We start from the raw sequence: 21,683 nt of genomic DNA, 5'->3' as shown, positions 1-21,683 counted from the left end.
GCAAGGTAAATGCTAATGTAATAATATATATTATACTTTATCCTATGATTTTGTAAATTGTTGAAGAATATGTTGATGTCAATTCTACCTCAATGTCAATGCCTTGTAATTGGTTGTGTTATTAATAAAAACCTGTTTGATTCAATAAAGAGAACCCTAGGCTATCTTCAAAGGGCTCTTGGGCTTCCTTTAAAAAAAAAATAATTCCTGGCTCTCAGGTTAGTAATCCTTTTGGGGGCATTCTGACCACCATTGCAAGGGTTGAATTCTTCCTACTGACCACCAAGGCAAGGGGCATTTTACCCATTGACTGACTCCTGATAATTTGAAAGAAGTAATGGTCCCCCAAGACATAAAAAAATCCTTGGCTTTTCTGAAGTTAAAAGGTTAGAAAGGCCACTCTAGATTAGTGGTCACCAACGTGTGGCCAGATGTGGCCCTTTGCTTCCCTTTATTCTGCCCTTGGGGGACTATTTTTTCTCACTGATATGAGGCACTATTCCTCCCACTGACACCACAGTGCGAATGGATTCCTCCACTGACATCAATGATGAGGCACGATTCCTCCTGACACCAAAGATTGGACAATGTTCTTCTTGCTGACGTTGGGCATTCTTTTCACCAGTAACATTTTCTACTCCCACAGGTCACAGTCCACCTCTCAATGGTCTAAAAGGCAGTAAACTGGCCCTTTTGTGTTTTGAAAGTTTGGAGGCACCTGCTCTAGATCATTCTCCTCCTGAGGTATCTTCAATGTTCCTTGGTTGGAAAAGAGCACTGCAGTCAGACTCTGGGTTTATCTACCAGGTTTGAGTTGAGGATGTATTTTGTCTTGTGAGAACGTTTGTGTAGAGAAACACCTTAACCTAATACATATGTAAAGCCCAAACTTTCCGGGGGATAAAGTGATGAAGCTTTAGGACCTTTGTCATGTTTTTATTGCTGTCTGTTCCCATCTCCTGCTGAGGAGACTCAACCCCACTATTGGCCCTGGTGAGCATTTTCTCAAATACAGAAAGTAATGGAAAAATGAAAAGTATTTGAGTTGTAAAGAGAGGAGGTGAGAGAAAATCTTCCATGAGGCAAACCTGTTCTGGTGACAGCTGCCTAGAAAGGAGAACTTCCCACCAGTGTGTATTATATACCTTAGTATATATGTGTGTGTGTATTCCTACCAGTCTAAAAAAAGGCACTGGCAGCTGCCAGTGCCACTCCTAGGGAACATTTATTATAGTGTACTTGATTACATGCACTAGTTGCCAAATCCAGTATGTAGGGCGTACTACACGCCGTTTAAAAGATCGATTATACGATCACTTGTATGACATTGAAAAGAATAGATCAACTAACATTGCAAAACGTTGGAACCTGGTCCACTCTAAAAATGTATCAAGCTTATTTATACAGGGAGTTGAAAAAAATCTTTTTCTCCCAAGAGAGGAAGAGATAAATTTTGTTTATTATGTAAACGCGAGGTCTACTGGATATTCACGTTGAACACCAGAATCCCACTTGGGTTAAACTTTGAATGGGATGTTTCTCACTATTATGATTAATTTTTAAGTGTGTAATCATAACATTTGCATCAATATCAATTCTGACCACTCAACCTATCACTATGCCTTAAAATAGAGGGCTTTATAATAATAACTTTAATCCAGTTTCACAGTCCTCTATACATATAAAAAAAACTGCCCCATCAAAATTGCCTCCTCCTATTGCCACCATCAAAACTGCCCTATCAAAACTGCCCCATCATATTGCTACCATTAATTCTGCCCAATCATAGTCCTCTATTGGTGTGTCTGTGCTCTCCCCCACAGCCCATCACTGTGTATAGGAAGCTTTGGTAACCATGGCAACAAAAGCCGTTAAGAAAAATCGTCAGTTAAAAAAAAACCCCTCTATGATGTCATCACCTGCTCTAATATAAGGCTGCTCTGGGCTCTTCTGGCATCAGTAGTGAGGAGTTTGCTGTACAGTGAAGACATCTGTCCAGCTTTCTCTTGCTGTTTGATTGGATTCGGATTTATTCGATTCAGTTTTATTGCAATTTCTCAGACTTAAAGCGTGTCTTATTATTCTTCATAATGAGACAAATTACAAGTAAACAGATTGTTTCTCAAAATAATATTGAGAAACTAACCAAAGGAAGCCCAGCTATGGAAGGAGAGATCAATATACAGCTTGCAGATCCCCTATTCAAGAAGCCCACCAAAATGCGGAGGGCAGCGAGATTTGTACGTCGCTGTTTCAGATCTGTTATCGGATGTTTTGATGTCGGCTGTAAAGCCAATGGACCATGCTGGGACAAACAACGCAGGGCTGGTAAGTTTCGTGGATATTGATAAATACAAAATACTTTCATTGGATTCTTTTTCCTCCCATTGATGACAGTCGCACCCCCATATAATAATAATAATAATACATTTTATTTATAATGCACTTTCCATCAAAAGACCTCAAAGTGCTACACAGTTACAATAAAAAAAACAGACAAATAACTTAATTCAAAAACATTTGCTAAAAAGAAAAGTCTTCAATCCCTTTTTAAAATTTTCAGTAGACTAAACCTATGTACACATGTATAGGGCTGGCCATAGACATTGCTGTCTTTTGTCTTGTAAACACCAGTCTGAGGATTTATTTTAAAGAGGAGAAAGCAGCTATTTTAGATCTGTTTACCCTGAGCCAAGTCCCCCCCTCTTTTTCCCATCAAAATTGCCTCCTCCTATTGCACCCATCAAAACCATCAAAACTGCCCCAGCATATTGCTACCATTAATACTGCCCAATCATAGTCCTCTATTGGTGTGTCTGTGCTCTCCTCCACAGCCCATCCCCCACAGCCCATCACTGTGTATAGGAAGCTTTGGTAACCATGGCAACAAAAGCCGTTAAGAAAAATCGTCAGTTAAAAAAAAACCCTCTATGATGTCATCACCTGCTCTAATATAAGGCTGCTCTGGGCTCTTCTGGCATCAGTAGTGAATAGTTTGCTGTACAGTGAAGACGTCTGTCCAGCTTTCTCTTGCTGTTTGATTGGATTCGGATTTATTCAATTCAGTTTTATTGCAATTTCTCAGACTTAAAGCGTGTCTTATTATTCTTCATAATGAGACAAATTACAAGTAAACAGATTGTTTCTCAAAACAATATTGAGAAACCAACCAAAGGAAGCCCAGCTATGGAAGGAGAGATCAATATACAGCTTACAGATCCCCTATTCAAGAAGCCCACCAAAATGCGGAGGGCAGTGCGATTTGTACGTCGCTGTTTCAGATCCGTTATCGGATGTTTTGATGCCGGCTGTAAAGCCAATGGACCACGCTGGGATAAAAAACGCAGGGCTGGTAAGTTTCGTGGATATTGATAAATACAAAATACTTTCATTGGATTCTTTTTCCTCCCATTGACAGTCGCTCCCCCATATAATAATAATAATACATTTTATTTATAATGCACTTTCCATCAAAAGACCTCAAAGTGCTACACAGTTACAATAAAAAAAAACAGACAAATAACTTAATTCAAAAACATTTGCTAAAAAGAAAAGTCTTCAATCCCTTTTTAAAATTTTCAGTAGACTAAACCTATGTACACATGTATAGGGCTGGCCATAGACATTGCTGTCTTTTGTCTTGTAAACACCAGTCTGAGGATTTAAAGAGGAGAAAGCAGCTATTTTTAGATCTGTTTACCCTGAGCCAAGTCCCCCCCCCCCTCTTTTTCCAACTGTCACCTACTAACTGACTTTTTTTTTTTTTTGAACAAGCCTTGCATGCTACTTATTACAGGCTGGACTGATGACCTCAATGCCACCCAGCAAGATGGCAGAGATTTATAATATGGGAAGAAAAGACCCCCACATACATGTTTAACCCCTTGTTACCTACATAACACATATACATAGTTCCCAAAATGTCAAAAAAATATTCCACAGAAACTGTAGCAAGCCATTGTAGGCGGAGAATGTATTTTCATTTACAATAGGAGTCGTTCTACAAGACGCAGATAATTAAACCAATGCCATACATTACAGTGATGGTAAAGCTTTCTCATGCACACCGGACGTTATAATAATGTTATAAAAATGCCAGTAGCTTTGCCCCCCAAAACATTATTAAGTCAGCAGCTACAAATACTATAGCTGCTAACTTTTAATATAGAGACACTTTCCTGTCCAAACATCCACAGCTGTCCTCACCTGAGCCGATTCTTCAATCCCAGCCTCTTGTATATAAATTCACCAGAGGAATCCGGTAGATTGATATAAAAGAGGCTGGGATTTTAGCTGAATTATAAGAAACAGCAGAGCTCTCAGCCTGAATGTGAAGAAATTGTCTCCTTTCTGCAGTGCCCCCCAACACACAAACACACACTCCCCTCCCCGCTGAACTAATGGGGCCAGGGAAAGTATTTCTTTTAATGTCTCCAGATTTCTTTCAGATGTAGGGAGTTCCATTTGCTGCTGTGGTGTTCTGATCTCAGGGCTGATAATGACACACTTTGTTGACAAAACTGCCACTCAGCAAAGCCCCTGCTTAGCTGGTCTGATGTTTCACAAACCCCTGCCACAATGTACAGCCAGGCAGGTGGCACCACTACTTCCTGTCACAATTTCCTTTGTGACCTGCCCACTCATTTAACTATGAAAGTGCAACATCATACTGCTAAAAATAATACACAACCAGATCACAATGAGCCGCTACCTAAGATCTTATCACTGCGCCAAAGACAAACCTGATACATATAGAGCAGCCACTTTAAAAGAAATGATATAATAAAACAGCATCTACCAAACATAGGTTAAAGCGGGAGTCCGCCGGGACTCCGCGTTTTTTTTTTTTTTTAAAGTCAGCAGCTACAAATACTGCAGCTGCTGACTTTTAAAATAGTGACACTTACCTGTCCAGCGCGCCCGCGATGTCGGCACCCGAAGCCGATCTCTAGATCGTCACTCGAGTGCTGCCGCCGCCATCTTGGGTATGGGAATCAGGAAATTGAGCCTTTCGGCTTCATTTCCAGGTTCCCTACTGCGCATGCGCGAGCCGCGCTGCGCTGCGCAATGAGGACGGTCCCCGCTGCCTCTGGGATCTGTGTGTTTCCCAGCAGGCAGCGGGGCACTTGCGGAAGGGGGCGGGCACTTGCGGAAAGGGGCGTAATCTACGCCCCTTTCCGCAGAGAGCTAGCCCGGAAGTGGGTGCAGTTACCTGGATTATCCAGGTAACTGCACCCCCCTCCCCCCTGAAAGGTGCCAATTGTGGCGCCGGAGGGGGGGAGGATTCCGATGAGCGGAAGGTCCATTTTAAGGTGGACCTCCGCTTTAAAAGTAAATAGTGGCGCTAGGTAATGCGATAACATAAACAATACACATATATATTACACACCCAGTAAGTAGCAATGTGCAAACCATAAATATGAAAAAACAGAGATAGTCTATAAGTTGTGATATTAATATTTGGTAGTATCTCTATGATAGATATTCAGTTGATAAAATGATCTGACACTCCACCACGTGATCAACACCATGTAATTGCTTAGCCGCCCACACAATGTGCCCACAGCAATTACCTATGTTTGGGAAATGCTTTTTTATTATACTGCTAAAAATACTTGTTGTTGGCTTCCAAACTTCCAATCATGGAATTTTAGTGGGTCAGCATAACTGCCAGGCAATCAGCATTTTTATACAAAAGCCAATAGCAGTTTTTCCTATGTCACTGTCATGTCGGGTTTACTATTTGTCCCTGGCAGTGGAGCTTTGAATTTTTTTCTTCATAATTTGATGTTGTATAAAGAAAAATATATGAAATGTAGGTAAAGATGCTAAATCAAATTCCTCTGGTTTTATTGCAGATGAAGGCGAGATCTACTGCAGACACAGCTCACACGGCAGGCCTGCCACAGTGAGCAGTATTGAAAGGGACACTCAGACTGCAGAAGAGAGTGTCACCCACATTCAGATTGCAGAAGAGTGTGTCACCCACATTCAAACTGCAGAAGAGCGTGACGCCCACATTCAGACTGCAGAAGAGCGTGCCGCCGACGCTCAGACTCCAGATGAGCGCGCCGCCGACGCTCAGACTCCAGAAGAGTGCGCCGCCGCCTCTCAGACTCCAGAAGAGTGCGCCGCCGCCTCTCAGACTCCAGAAGAGTGCGCCACCGCCTCTCAGACTCCAGAAGAGAGCGCCGCCGCCGCTCAGACTCCAGAAGAGCGCGCCGCCGCCGCTCAGACTCCAGAAGAGCGCGCCGCAGCCTCTCAGACTCCAGAAGAGAGCGCCGCCGCCGCTCAGACTGCAGAAGAGCGCGCCGCCGCCGCTCAGACTCCAGAAGGGCGAGCCGCCGCCGCTCAGATTCCAGAAGGGCGAGCCGCCGCCGCTCAGATTCCAGAAGGGCGCGCCGCCGCCGCTCAGACTCCAAAAGGGCGCGCCGCCGCCGCTCAGACTCCAAATGGGCGTGCCGCCGCCGCTCAGACTCCAAAAGGGCGCGCCGCCGCTCAGACTCCAGAAGGGCGAGCCGCCGCCGCTCAGATTCCAGAAGGGCACGCCGCCGCTCAGACTCCAAATGGGCGCGCCGCTGCCGCTCAGACTCCAAATGGGCACGCCGCCGCCGCTCAGACTCCAAATGGGCGTGCCGCCGCCGCTCAGACTCCAAAAGGGCGTGCCGCCGCCGCTCTAACTCCAGAAGGGCGAGCTGCCGCCGCTCAGACTCCAAAAGGGCGCGCCGCCGCCGCTCAGACTCCAAATGGGCGCGCCGCCGCCGCCGCTCAGACTCCAAATGGGCGCGCCGCCGCCGCTCAGACTCCAGTAGGGCGAGCTGCCGCCGCTCGGATTCCAGAAGGGCGCGCCGCCGCCGCTCAGACTCCAAATGGGCGCGCCGCCGCCGCCGCTCAGACTCCAGTAGGGCGAGCTGCCGCCGCTCGGATTCCAGAAGGGCGCGCCGCCGCTCAGACTCCAAATGGGCGAGCCGCCGCCGCTCAGACTCCAAATGGGCGCGCCGCCGCCGCTCAGACTCCAAATGGGCGCGCCGCCGCCGCTCAGACTCCAAATGGGCGCGCCGCCGCCGCTCAGACTCCAAATGGGCGCGCCGCCGCCGATCAGACTCCAAAAGGGCGCGCCTCCGCCGCTCAGACTCCAAAAGGGCGCGCCGCCGCTCAGACTCCAAAAGGGCGTGCCGCCGCCGCAGCTCAGACTCCAAAAGGGCGTGCCGCCGCCGCCGCTCAGACTCCAAGAGGGCGTGCCGCCGACGCTCAGACTCCAAGAGGGCGTGCCGCCGCCGCTCAGACTCCAAGAGGGCGTGCCGCCGCCGCTCAGACTCCAAGAGGGCGCGCCGCCGCCGCTCAGACTCCAAATGGGCGTGCCGCCGCCGCTCAGACTCCAAATGGGCGTGCCGCCGCCGCTCAGACTCCAAAAGGGTGCGCCGCCGCCGCTCAGACTCCAGAAGGGCGCGCCGCTGCTGCTCAGACTGCAAATGGGCACGCCGCCGCCGCTCAGACTCCAAAAGGGTGCGCCGCCGCCGCTCAGACTCCAGAAGGGCGCGCCGCCGTCACTCAGACTCCAGAAGGGCGCACCGCCGCCGCTCAGACTCCAGAAGAGCGTGTTGCTCATGTGCAAAGTCCAGAAGAGTGTGATGTGCATATTGGGACTGTACCCGACATTGAGACTCAACCAAAATGTCAGGTGAACCATGGGAACATTTCCTCCAGTAAAGATGGGGGCAAGGCTACAAGAAAGAATAGGCAGATACTGGTGGTAGGGGACTCAATTATTAAAGGGACAGAGAGGGCAATCTGTCACAAAGACCCTCAACTACGAACAGTATGTTGTTTACCAGGCGCTCGGGTTCGGGACATTGCAGATCGGATGGAAAGATTGTTGCGTGGGGCTGGAGAGGACCCAGCTGTCTTGGTACATATTGGTACAAATGACCAAGTTAGAGGAAGATGGAGCAGTCTACAAAATGATTTCAAGGACATAGGGATTATGTTGAAAAAAAGGACCTCCAAAGCAGTATTTTCAGAAATACTGCCTGTACCTAAAGCCACACCAGAAAGGCAGCAGGAGCTTAGAGAGCTTAACAAGTGGCTGAAGAACTGGTGCAGAGAAGAGGGGTTTGGCTTCATGGAGAACTGGTCTGACTTTGCGGTCGCTTCCCGGCTCTATGGAAGGGATAGACTGCACTTAAATGGGAGGGGTGCAGAATTTTTGGGAGTGAAGATTGCCAACAAGTTGGAAGAAATTGTTCATACTCCAGAAAAGTGTGTCGCCCACGTTCGGACTCCAGAAGAGTGCGACACCCCCGTTCAGGCTCCATCAGAGTGCGACACCCCCGTTCAGGCTCCATCAGAGTGCGACACCCCCGTTCAGGCTCCATCAGAGTGCGACACCCCCGTTCAGGCTCCATCAGAGTGCGACACCCCCGTTCAGGCTCCATCAGAGTGCGACATCCCCGTTCAGGCTCCATCAGAGTGCGACACCCCCGTTCAGGCTCCATCAGAGTGCGAGGTTCAGGCTCCATTAGAGTGCGAGGTTCAGGCTCCATCAGAGTGCGAGGTTCAGGCTCCATCAGAGTGCGAGGTTCAGGCTCCATCAGAGTGCGAGGTTCAGGCTCCATCAGAGTGCAAGGTTCAGGCTCCATCAGAGTGCGAGGTTCAGGCTCCAACAGAGTGCAATGTTCAGGCTCCAGGAGATTGGGCCGATCAGGTTTCAGAAGAATGGGAGATTCAGGCTTCAGGAGATTGGGCCGATCAGATTCCAGAAGAGTGGGAGATTCAGGCTCCAGAAGAGTGGGCTGCTCTGGCTCTAGAAGAATGGGCCAGTTTGGCTCCAGAAGAATGGGCCCTTTCAGGCTCCAGGAGAATGTGACACCCCCGTTCAGGCTCCATCAGAGTGTGACACCCCCGTTCAGGCTCCATCAGAGTGTGACACCCCCCCGTGTTCAGGCTCCATCAGAGTGTGACACCCCCCTGTTCAGGTTCCATCAGAGTGTGTCCCCCCCCTCCGTTCAGGCTCCATCAGAGTGTGACACCCCCGTTCAGGCTCCATCAGAGTGTGACACCCCCGTTCAGGCTCCATCAGAGTGTGACACCCCTGTTCAGGCTCCATCAGAGTGTGACACCCCCGTTCAGGCTCCATCAGAGTGTGACACCCCCCCGCATTCAGGCTCAATCAGAGTGTGACACCCCCCTGTTCAGGCTCCATCAGAGTGTGTCCCCCCCCTCCGTTCAGGCTCCATCACAGTGTGACACCCCCGTTCAGGCTCCATCAGAGTGTGACACCCCCGTTCAGGCTCCATCAGAGTGTGACACCCCTGTTCAGGCTCCATCAGAGTGTGACACCCCCGTTCAGGCTCCATCAGAGTGTGACACCCCCGTTCAGGCTCCATCAGACTGTGCCGTTCAGGCTCCATCAGACTGTGCCGTTCAGGCTCCATCAGAGCGGGCCGTTTAGGCTCCATCAGACTGTGCCGTTCAGGCTCCATCAGAGCGGGCCGTTCAGGCTCCATCAGAGCGGGCCGTTTAGGCTCCATCAGAGCGGGCCGTTTAGGCTCCATCAGAGCGGGCCGTTTAGGCTCCATCAGAGCAGGCCGTTCAGGCTCTAGAAGAATGGGCCAGTTTGGCTCCAGAAGAATGGGCCTTTTCAGGCTCCATCAGAGTGTGACACCCCCGTTCAGGCTCCATCAGAGTGTGACACCCCCGTTCAGGCTTCATCAGAGTGTGACACCCCCGTTCAGGCTCCATCAGACTGTGCCGTTCAGGCTCCATCAGAGCGGGCCGTTCAGGCTCCATCAGAGCAGGCCGTTCAGGCTCCATCAGAGCGGGCCGTTTAGGCTCCATCAGAGCGGGCCGTTCAGGCTCTAGAAGAATGGGCCAGTTTGGCTCCAGAAGAATGGGCCTTTTCAGGCTCCAGGAGAGTGTGACACCCCCGTTCTGGCTCCATCAGAGTGGGCCGTTCAGGCTCCAGAAGGAGTGACAAAGGGTTTTTTTTGCAGGCGGGAGGCTGATACTTTTTAGGTGTGTGTTGGACTGGCTATAAGGGGAGGTTGGAGGCCAGTTTTTTTTATTTTCTGGTACTATCAAACCAGCAATAAAACAGTGGCTGGAATGATATGAAATTTTTTCACAATAAGTGGAAATAATCTTTTTGAGTGCTCGAGACTTTCTAAACCTAACACCAGTATCACTGCGAGCACCTAAGACTTAGAGGGTTAACAGGCATATACCCTGGAAACATTACATTAGAGGGACACAGAAATCCCAATTATACGAGGTCTCACTGTGACCAAGCACAAGCCACAAGGAAGATCCAATGGGATCCCTGGGAGCTCTATGTAGCTTCACTTATGAATGCAAATATATAACAAAAACCTCTGTTTTTAAAAAACATTGGAACTAGTTTAGACACTCAATTTATTTCTTGCTATATATTTCTCAATTTGGAAACGTTATAGTTAGGGACCGCACTTTGCAAAGGGGCCTTGACGTGGCAGTGCAGCTTCACATATATTTGCATCCAATGTAAATTGCAGAAACAGTTTAGCCTTTTTATCGTTATATTATGCTGGCTAGCTGGTAAGTATGCTGGGGACATTTGTGTTTTGGATGGTTCTATGAACTGCCATGCTTTAGTGCCAAATCACACCGTTGTGTTGTGGTAAATGTGCATTACCGCAACCTATGTTTTTTTAATTCACGTTACAAGCATCAGTGTGGTGCAGTGCCATCCATCGTCAATGGTACCCCAACACATTGACCAAACGCACTTCCAACACACATGCAGTGCAATTCAACACAATGCAGTTTAACGCACTACCATGCATTGTGGTGCATCGTGGCAAAATAAATTATGTATATACTTTATTGTTATATTGTGCAAAACATTTAATAAAATTAAATAAAAATAAATAGTGTGTGTAAGATTTTTTTTTTTTTCTTTTATTCGTTCTAAACACAATGCACCGGAACACAGGTCTGATTCCAACCTCCATCTAGTCAGAGCAGGTGCAACTCCGATGACTGTTAAGCCAGCCATAGATGGTTAGATTTTCAACCTGTGGTTGCAGGAAAGAAAATAGGTGCATTCCCCCATCAACACTGATGTTGATGGGGGAATCCATCCCGTGGAGCTACTGTGTTCTCTTCATGGGGAGAGCCACAGTGATTATTGCTTAACCTCTAGCAATGATCTCATGAAAAATCAAACAGGCTAGTTGTACCCAAGTGGATTGATCAATAAGCTTGGGTGCAATCAGCCTGCCCATACATGGTTTGAATCTCGGACAGTTCAGTAGGAACTGCTTCACCTTAAACTGAAGAGAGAGTCCTCTACCCTTTTTATTTTAAGGGCCTGATCGAACCCAGGGGTAGGCGGGTATAAATGGACACAAGTCTGTGTACAGCTGCTTGTCCATAGGGATGAATGGACCTTCCAATCAAGTCAGCCGTAAAAACTGATAGGTGGACCTGATTGGAATGCCCATCTGAAAATGTTTTATAATAGACTTCCCTTTTCCCATCCTCCTTTCATGAGTGTACCATTGCCATATCCGGTGTGCCACCTGATCTGTGGGCCCATGACACACAGTGCTAGATGTCTTTCCTGGGCCAAAAATACACAGTGTGGGATGCCATTTGTGCACAGGGGCCTGTTATACCTGGAATAACAGCACAGGGTATCTACAGAGGCAAACTAAAGCCAGTCATACATGGATTCAAGTTCAGCAAGGATCAGGATCAGTGCAGCTACAACAATGGTCTTGGTATTATCCTTTTTCTCTGAGTGTTTCGCTATTTGGGGAAAAATGGTCCAAGTGGCTCTACAGCCTCTCGGTCATTTTTACAGATGGAGCAAGGGGGGCCCTCTCCACCTTTACCGGGCTCTCCTGTCCCATCGGGGAGCCCACTACCGATATAACCGCTCTAATCGCAATCACTGTGAAAGAGTTTCTTCCCCTCTTCTGTTACATTACTTTTGTTTTGATTAGAAGCCATTACTGGTTTGTACAGCATCTGATCAAACTGATCTTGCTTTGATCACATGCTTTGGAGGCAAAAGGAGAGATATGGGCTTAAAAACTGGATATTTCACAGACCATGAATGTTGTTAATCGCTTGTGATAGCAATAAAGTTGATCCAAAAAAAAAAAAAATGTAAGCGCCCCATACACCCATGCTCATGCACAAATGTAAACATGCATGTAGGTCCTGCATACTTATGTAAATAGCAATCGCACCACACAAGGCATAGCTTGAAGGTTGTGGGCCCCGATGCAAAAGTTGGCCTGGACCCCCCCTCATTACCACCCACCACTTCAGCCGTGCGTGCAGAAACACCCACTGCATGCCAAGATACCCAAAGTGGCTTAAGAGTTTTGAGTTCCTCTTTACATGAGAGGACAGTGATTACCGTTGGAGAATCAGAGGAGAGGGACCCCTGGCAGGTCACTTGACATTGCTCCTTTCCCATCTCAGCACTGTATACAGTTCCTCGGCCCCCACACTACACAGGTCTGAAATCACATTCCTTTGCACGCAGTCTCTCAGTCTTCACAGGGTGTTTCTGGCTTTTATGTTGTCCTTCTGACTTGCGAAATTCTCTGGTCAGAACGGCAGTGTAGTTGCAGTAGGCAGATACACCCTGTGGAGATCATGGCTAACTGGCTGTGTTGTAAAGGAATGTGATTTCAGCCCTGCGGAGGAGTAGCAGTGTAGAGTGCTGTAATGGGAAAGGAGCTCAGCAGCCGGGCATAGTATCCAGGGCAGAGGGGTGGTCAGGGGGCTTTGGGGGGGTGCAACTTAGATCTGGGAGGGCAAAGCCATGTGACATAAAATCTGGAGCCTGTAGCCCTTCAGGGGCCCCCTGATGAGATGTTAAGGGATTTGTTTTAGCAATTTCTGAAGGTTTCTCTGTGAGTGTTGGAAGGTGTTGGGGGAGGTCACCTCCCGGAGGTGTATATCTTTTCCCCAGTTGTCAGGGAAGTGGGGGTAAGCAGACATCCCCGAGTGGGGGCGTACAGAGTATCCCAGCTGGCGACTAGAAGACACATGAAGGTCCCATCATGGCTATAGGACAGCAGCAGTCTCCTCCTCTTGCCTCGCTAAGCACAACATTCCATGTTGCCAGCACACAGCACAGACACTTCCCCATCCTGGGCTGTTCTTACCTCATGCTCCTCTCCATTCAGGAAATGCTTCACAGCCAATGAGATTGGAGGGGTGTCAATTGTGGAAGGCAAAATGGAAACCCAGTACTGGAGCGTGGCTGTGGGGCCCTATGGCAGATCAGAGCTGGACTTTGTGAAGGATATGATAATATGGCAGGGAGGCTGCTGGGGCCCCCTGGAGCTAGGGACAGGGTTGCCATTGTAACCCCTGCAACCCCTTATGCTATGCCCATGGCACCACACATGTGAGGTATCGCTGTGAAAGTAAGAGCAAGCACACTATTATTTAATGAATTACACTAATTCATTAAAAAATATATATTAAAAAAAAAAAAAAGATTTAAAATTAGAGTACCTTAAGAATGAAATGAATAAATCAAACTGGTTTAGAAATTATGGGGATTTAACACCATGATAGATTATGCCCTTTTATTTTGATTAGTAAATAACCCATCTATAATCAAAAAATCGAAAAACAAATTCAAATCTAAATTGATTTTAGTTTAAGAATTAAATTATAGTTTAAAAATTATTTTTAACTGGAAAATGATTTTTAATTAAAATGAAAACCTGTGTATATATTTCACAGAAGCATCTATAGTAAGTCCATCCGTATGTGTGTCATTCTTTTTATATGGTTGCTCTTATGTAATTACTTTTATGCACACTACTCTACGATCATCATTGATCTTCCTTCTAACAATGCATGAATGGTAGAGCGTAAGTTATCTAATCCACCACAGGGGGCGCATCCATGTAATTGATATAATCTGATTAAGTGTCACTTATAAAGCAATTGTTGTCCAATTCGATATTCAGGCCCCTAGGACTCAAAACATCAACTAAATATATCCATTGAGTCTCGTGTTTTGACAATTCCCGTACCATATTGATTCCTCTCCAATAGGGTTTGATTTGTTCAATTCCCCAAAATTGGAGACCAGTGGCATCCATATTATGTTTGAGTTTGAAATGTAATGACACATTATGATCTTTGAATCCAATTTTAATATTATGAATGTGTTCAGCGATTCTCACTCTAAATTTTCTTTTTGTCCTTCCAATATACATCAACCCACAAGGGCATTTTAAAGCATATACAACGTGAGAGCTGTTACATGTAATAAACTGTTTGATGTTGAACACTCGATTATTTGATGGAGAGGAAAAATTGTCTAAGGATCTAACTGGCCTAGAGATTTCTCAGCAAGCTTTGCATCTCCGGCAAGCAAAAAAGCCATTTCGATCCCAAAAAGTAGGTGAAGGTTTCGGGGGGTCAACCACTTTTTTTTATAATTTTGTCACCGAAATTTGGGGCCTTCCTATAAATAAATTGAGGTTGAGATGGTAATGCAGGATTTAGTTTTTTATCTAGCAAAAGGACATGCCAATGCCGCTTGAAGATATCTTCTACCTCTTTGTATTGCATATGAAAATCCAAAATGAATCCCATTCGTTATTATGTTTGACTACGACTTGATCTCCTGATCCCATTTCGGTTTTAGTTGTGCCACATCCGGAAAAAATGGTTTATAAAAAGGAATCCCGTGGGGGTGGATTTTAAAGGCACATACAACTTGATTGAAAAACAATCAAAAATATTTTATTACATAAAACAAACAAAGAATTAACATACAATATACATACATGGACCTTTACCTCCAACAAACCCAATTTAAGTAAAGGCCCTTTAAATCTACCACACCCCTCGGTTAATTCTACTCAACCAATTAGAAACACTTCCTCTTCTCCCCGTTCTACATCTAACTCCTCATATCAGTCGCACCCCTCACATTCCCAACCTAATCAAAAATCCAAGACCACACCGAGTACTAAACGTTTATATTCCGGCGATTCCACCGAAAAGCAACAAGCTAAAAAACTCACACTCTATATGATTACACATCCTTAATCTGCACCTCCATCTATATCCCTTCCAGGGCAGTTGGTTACACCTTCCGCGGCTGTTCCGGAAGGCGCTCCTAACACCCACACTAGCACTGTAAATCAAAACCCAATTACTATTACTTCTATTGACACCATTTCCAATGATCCTTCTTTTTTAGAACGAATCCTTGCAGGCACCCCCCCATAATTGGACAGTCTCAACACTTACACTCAACTAGCCCTTTAGCACCCCCTCACGAGTTATTATCTGATTTAACCATAGTTAATCTTTCTTCTTACAAGCTCTGTTGATGAAATTAACGTCCTGAGGAAAGGCCTCAATTTTTGCCCTAACCAAGATATTGATGTATTCGACATATATAAAGACTTTCAATTATTTGTTCGTAAATGACTTCTAAAGAAAATTTTCTCCAATAAGGACGTTCAAACTACACACACCCCCCAAGAAACACAAGCCCTGGACCAACTAGTGGCCCTTTTGAAAGAAAATAATCCAAATGCCCTTATTGATCAGCTGGATTTGACCTCCTTGTTGGAGGACACAGTAGATCCACAGGATATCCCTTTTAAGGTCAACTAAATCCAATCTTAAGAAGAAATCTGACTTTTGCCCTGCCCCCAGTACATGCCCTAATGCCGCAGCATTTTTGAAGCTCATCTACAATGATTTGGAAGCGTTAAAAATCCGGAAACGCAGGTCCCGGCCAACCTCAGTAGACAGGAACACATAGCCCTTAACAACTCTCACTTAACAAAAATATCACAATTAAAACATCAGGTAAGGGAGGAAATATTGTCCTTCTTGACAATACAACATACATCGAAATGTGCACTAAAATACTCAGCAACACTGACTGGTACCGTTGTGTCCCTGCCAACATTGTGAAGAAGTACACCCTTGAGTTTTATGCTATTATTGATTCGGCCTTCTCTTATCAAATTATCACCCAACAAACTTGGGAATTTGTTAAAAATAAATTTCCACGTGTTACCGTTTTTTATGCTTTGCCAAAAATTCACAAGAATGCAAACAACCTCCCTGGTAGGCCAATTATGTCAGGAGTTGGCTCAGTCAGTGACAATGCTAGCAAATTGGTGGATGAATTTTTGAAACCATTAGTTTCCTCCTTGCCTTCCTTTGTTAAGGATACTCTTCAGTTTCTTCAAATCATTGATTCCTTAATCATTCTGGACCACGTCATCTTTGTATCAGTGGATGCAGAATCCCTTTACAACTCAATCCCTCACGACAAGGGGATAGCAGTTGTTCAACACTTTCTATCCAAGAACCACATACTTTGTTTGTACCGGTACATCAACGACATCTTCATCATCTGGCACGGCCCCCATGACCCGTTAGAACAGTGGCTCCTGAGAATTAACAAGAATAACTTTAATCTACATTTTACTATGAACTCTGAGTTCAGTGGACCAGTGGCAATGGTGACCATTGGCAGTGGACAGTGTCAGTAGGGCAGTGGACAGTGTGTGGACAGTGTGAGTAGGGCAGGGGACAGTGTGTGGACAGTGTCAGTAGAGCAGTGGACGGTGTGTGTACAGTGTCAGTAGGGCAGGGGACAGTGTGTGGACAGTGTCAGTAGGGCAGTGGATGGTGTGGGGACAGTTGTCAGTAGGGCAGTGGACAATGTGTGGACAGTGTCAGTAGGGCAGTGAATGGTGTGTGGACAGTGTCAGTAGAGCAGTGGATGGTGTGTGGACAGTGTCAGTAGGGCAGTGGATGGTGTGTGGACAGTGTCAGTAGGGCTGTGGATGGTGTGTGGACAGTGTCAGTAGAGCAGTGGATGGTGTGTGGGCAGTGTCAGTAGGGCAGTGGATGGTGTGTAAACAGTGTCAGAAGGACAGTGGATGGTGTGCGGACAGTGTCAGAAGGGCAGTGGATGGTGTTGGTAAAGCAGAGGTTGGTGTCAATAGAGCAGAGGATGGTGTCGGTAGTTTTTAAATTTTTTATTTTTTTTTTAATTATTATTTTTTCCACTTATTTTTTACAACATGTTGAACAGCCCTGTTGGGGGCTTTGGTAAGATATTATTGGACTAAAACTGTTTTTCTTTTTTGTCTTGCGGAGCACCAAAAAGATCAAAATATTTTCACAGCACCCCTGAAAAGATTTAACATTTTTTGTGGTGAAGAACTTATTTATTTTTACATATATATTTAAATTTAAATTGAATGTGAAGGATGTGCCTGCGCTGGAGAGCAAATCAGATTGAAGCGAAGTTCAGTTCACAAGGATGAGCAATAGATTTTCACTTCCTATAATACACCTAGATTCCTGCAAAGTTGTCAGGGAGTTTGAGATGTCTATTGAGAATGGCAGTAAATGGAGCAATAAATGGAGAAATCTTTTTTTTTAAATATTTATTTCATGCAGATTGCGATATAGGTTTGTGAATTGGATGTTTTGATCATAAAGTTATCTTGAGGTAAAATAAGCTTAGCATAAGTCAGCAAAATAACATAATAGTCAATTTATTTTTATTGCCAGGGTTCTGTCTTGGGCCTAATGTTGCGCAGTTTGTTAATGATACAGACATGCATACTGTAGAAGGTGCTTCCGGGGTGCTGGTGAATTTGGTACATAGGTTGGTACACGGCTCATTGCTCTCTGCAGCCTCAGCTGTACAGAATGAATGAACAGGAATTGCTCTGCAGTCTTCCTGTTCATTCGCAAACTGAAGCATAGTAAACATAGCTTACTATGCTTCTGCTATGAATGACCACAGTGAGTGATCACTCACTGTATTTATTCAGAAAAGAAAGGGGTCGGTAAGTATGACATATTTTCCGGCCCGTACCCCAGCTTCCCATCCTGAAACAATCCCTTGAAGCAGCCGGCAGAAGAGGAAAGGAAGGGAAGATGACAGCGCTTTGAGTGTGGGGGGGGGGCTACGAGAGCAGGGGGCCCCGGCCAAAAGAAGGAAGGGGACCCTGGACAGGGGGATGGTAGGGGTGGCATTTACTTGAACAGATCCTCTGTATTTTCCTCTTGCAGCAGCTGGATTACAGCGGGAAGGAGAGGAGGAGAAGCTTGCTGGAGGAAAATAAAGAGGATCGGTTCGAGTGAATGCCACCCCCACTCCTATCCAGGTTACGTGGGTTAGCAAGAAAGGGACGCGATCTACCCATCACATGTCTGCGATCAACAAGTTGCCGACCCTGTCTTAGATTGTATATATCTTATTCAATCTAGAATAGATTTTGTGTTATTCAACTATTCTAAGCCAAGAGACTATTATCATGTGCATTAAATATTGCTGCTTGCCAGTTCCTAGATGCGATAGCTGCATTTGTTTTGCTTTTTTCAGGCTCCTTATCTTTATTTTCATCTTGTGATTCTGTCGGTAAAACACTTCAGCCTCGTACACGCGATCGGATTGTTGGCCAACAAAACCGTGAAATTTTGTCTGAAGGGAGTTGATCCAAACTTGTCTTGCATACACAGAGCCACACAATTGTTGGCCAACAATTACAAATGTAGTGACGTACTATGTTGTTTTTCAGCTCTTTAGCGCCACCCTTTGGGCTCCTTCTGCAAATTTCATGTTAGTAGAAGTTTGGTGAGTGTTGATTCTCGCTTTTCATTTCGCACTTTTCATTTCACACTATTCAATTTGTTTCTGAACGGCCGTTCGTCAGCCAGATATGTTACGTAGGAGGTAACGTGTTATTTATTATTGGCCTTGGAGTTATTGCTTTGACATTAATTTTTGGTTGAATAACGATTTGATTTGGTATATTTTCTATATTTTGGATGCATAGAATGCACTTTTTGGTTAAGTTCTATTAGCAGATAGCATGTCTAATTTTATTTGTTTTCTTTTTTTAATGCACAATAAAAAAAATTGTGGAGAATAATACTTGGCTATGTGTTTTACTTAGGCAGTAGGGAGTAGGCAGTTACATTTTAAAAAATACAGTATAAAATTGACAAGGGACACCAACATAGTTGTAACTTTGATCTTATAAACAACGGGATAATGGTGTTGTGGTAACTTGCCCCCCCCCCCCCCCCCCCCCAAAAAAAAAGCATAATAATATTTTTCTTGATGTCACTAGAAAAAAAAAGCCTTTGATAATTTGTGTGCAATAACTCCATCAGTATCACCAGCAAAGCAGCTTAATTATTATCCTATTAAAGAAGAAGAGAATTGTGCGCTTCATTTCAAGAATTCATAATTTGCGAATGCTAATTCTCCATTACAAACCCAAAACCAAAAATGTATTATATTGCAGCTTATCAATCATTAGATGTGGCTGCATTCGTTTTCTTTTCTTTGACTTTTCCCTCTGTTTTCACCTGGTTAGTGAGACACAAAGGAATAAGCACAGGATGTTCAGCAGACAGCAGCAATGTACTAACAAGATTTTTTTTTGTACAACCATTACCTTAAAAAGCTATCAGTGTATGGCTAGCTTTAGACCGGCCATACACAGTTTGAATCTAAAATTCAAACCGTTAACGGTCTGGCTGAATATACTAAGTTGATTATTCAACTTGGGTACAACCAGCCTGCCTGATTCTCTTGCGATTATCGCTATCCACTAGCGATAATCACTGTCTTTTCATTGGGAGGATGGCTTCCCCTCATCTGCCCCCCTCCCCCCCACGGGAGAAGACAATGGCCCAGCAAGAGGGATTCCCGCATCAACAGTGTCTGTGTTGATGGGGATATCAACCAAATTTCACGGGTTGCAAAAACAATTTGCACTGTGTATGGCCAGCCTAATGCCACATACGCACGCATGATCGCACATTCCGACAACAAAATCCATGGGATTTTTTCCAATGGATGTTGGCTCAAACTTGTCTTGCATACACATGGTCACAAAATGTTGTCGGAAATTTCGAACGTCAAGAACGGGGTGACGTACGACGAGCCGAGAAAATTTAAGTTCCATAGCCAGTGCAGCTCTTCTGCTTGATTCCGAACATGTGTATCGAAATTGGGTACACACGATCAGAATTTCCGATAACAGAATTTGTTGTCTGAAAATTTGAGATCCAGATCTCAAATTTTGTGTGTCGGAAATTCCTATGGAAAATGTTCCGATGGAGCCTACACACGGTTAGAATTTACGACAACAAGCTCCAATCAAACATTTCCCATCGGAAACTCTGACCGTGTGTACGTGGCATAAGTCTCACTGATTTGTGGATGTAGCCTTGTCCTTCATTAACCCATAGAGTCCCTTGAAATATGAAACAGCTGGTATGTAAGTACAGATCACAAACTGTTTACAATGAACCCACCAACCTCAGGATTCTTCACTTCTTCAGTTACGTAATTCAGATTATTCCATCCATCATAAGACCAGAGTCCTTGATAAAAAGCCACTCCAACTGGACCAAATCCTTCAACTGTGTTTTCAAAGGCATTCTGGAAGACCTGAGTGTTTCCTTGGGCCAAGAGAACCCTACCACCCACAATTATGACCAGCAATACCAACAGTTTGGCAGCCATGAAGAAGTTAGTGATAGCGGCAGAAAGCCTGACATTGAGGCAGTTGATGATGCTCAAGACAAGGATACAGGCTGCTGCCGTACACTTTACCACTACCTGAGGTGGTGGGCAGTCCTGGTAGAAGGCAGCCACCACATATTCTGCAAAACTTAAGGAAACAGCAGAAATGCCAGCTGGTCTGACCACAATGACCGAGGTAAATGCCAGGAGGAAAGCTGGTAAGGTGTCAACATTCCGTAAAATATAAATGTACTCCCCGCCAGATTCCTTTATAACAGTGCCAAGTTCAGCATAGGAAAGAGCACCCAACATCGCTAGAACACCACAGGCTGCCCATATTAACAGGCTGGCTCCAGGGCTGCCCATGTAATAGAGGACCCACTGAGGAGACATGAATATACCAGAACCAATCATGGTGCCAGCTATCAGTGACACAGCACTAACCAGGCCAAGTTCACGTTTGAGATGTAATTTTTCAGTTCTGTCTTCTATTTTGCCATCAAAAGATGGAGCAGAGTCTCTTCTTATCCTGTCATCCATAATGGAGTGTCTTCTGATCTCAGATCTTTCTGAAAAAGAGATGTGCTATTTCACAGCTAAAGGTTGACAGGTAAAATTAAAGTTAATTATTACTGAGTGTACAACGTGCAAAGAACATGGCAGATTTTTAATTATTTCAGTTAATGATCTATTTGAAAAAGTAAAGCATATTACTAAGAATAATGGGATCATGTATGCAGAAATCTCCACAGCTGTTGTAAAATCCAGGATAATACTAAGCAGACTTGGTTTGCTGCAAGGTTCTGTCATTGGCTGATGAGAAAAGGGAGATTGGCTACCTCTTCAACAAAATAAATCAAGAGGAAAAAATGTTAGACTAGAGTGTCATCCAATTATGGTATTTAGAAACATTGACCATTAATTTTGGATTAAGCTACTGGGAGCAGTCAGACTCAAATTTTTCTTTACTTGGGTATAAAATTAATACTGGGACTAAAGGCTCCCTACTAAAGTGATCCAATCTAGTATTTCTCAAACTTTTTTACGCCAAGGCACTGTTAAGAATTGTGCACAAGGCACACCAGTCTAAGGGCTCATTCAGACCAGGAGGTGCATCTGGGCACCTGTA

At 45.1% G+C, this 21,683-nt stretch overlaps 1 pseudogene; it reads right to left on the bottom strand.

Annotated features, from left to right (window-relative positions):
• Window positions 1–20,317: 20,317 nt before the first annotated feature.
• LOC143986758 (b(0,+)-type amino acid transporter 1 pseudogene) lies at window positions 20,318–21,286 on the bottom strand (annotated as a pseudogene).
• Between the last annotated feature and the right edge of the window lie 397 nt (window positions 21,287–21,683).

This window comes from Lithobates pipiens, unplaced genomic scaffold (assembly GCF_037356315.1).
Source record: "Lithobates pipiens isolate NorthernLeopardFrog02 unplaced genomic scaffold, aLitPip1_a1.2 Scaffold_18, whole genome shotgun sequence".
NCBI classification, from domain to species: Eukaryota; Metazoa; Chordata; class Amphibia; order Anura; family Ranidae; genus Lithobates; species Lithobates pipiens.
The sequence above is the reverse complement of the archived record's forward strand: the minus strand, read 5'-3'. Positions and strand labels throughout refer to the sequence as shown.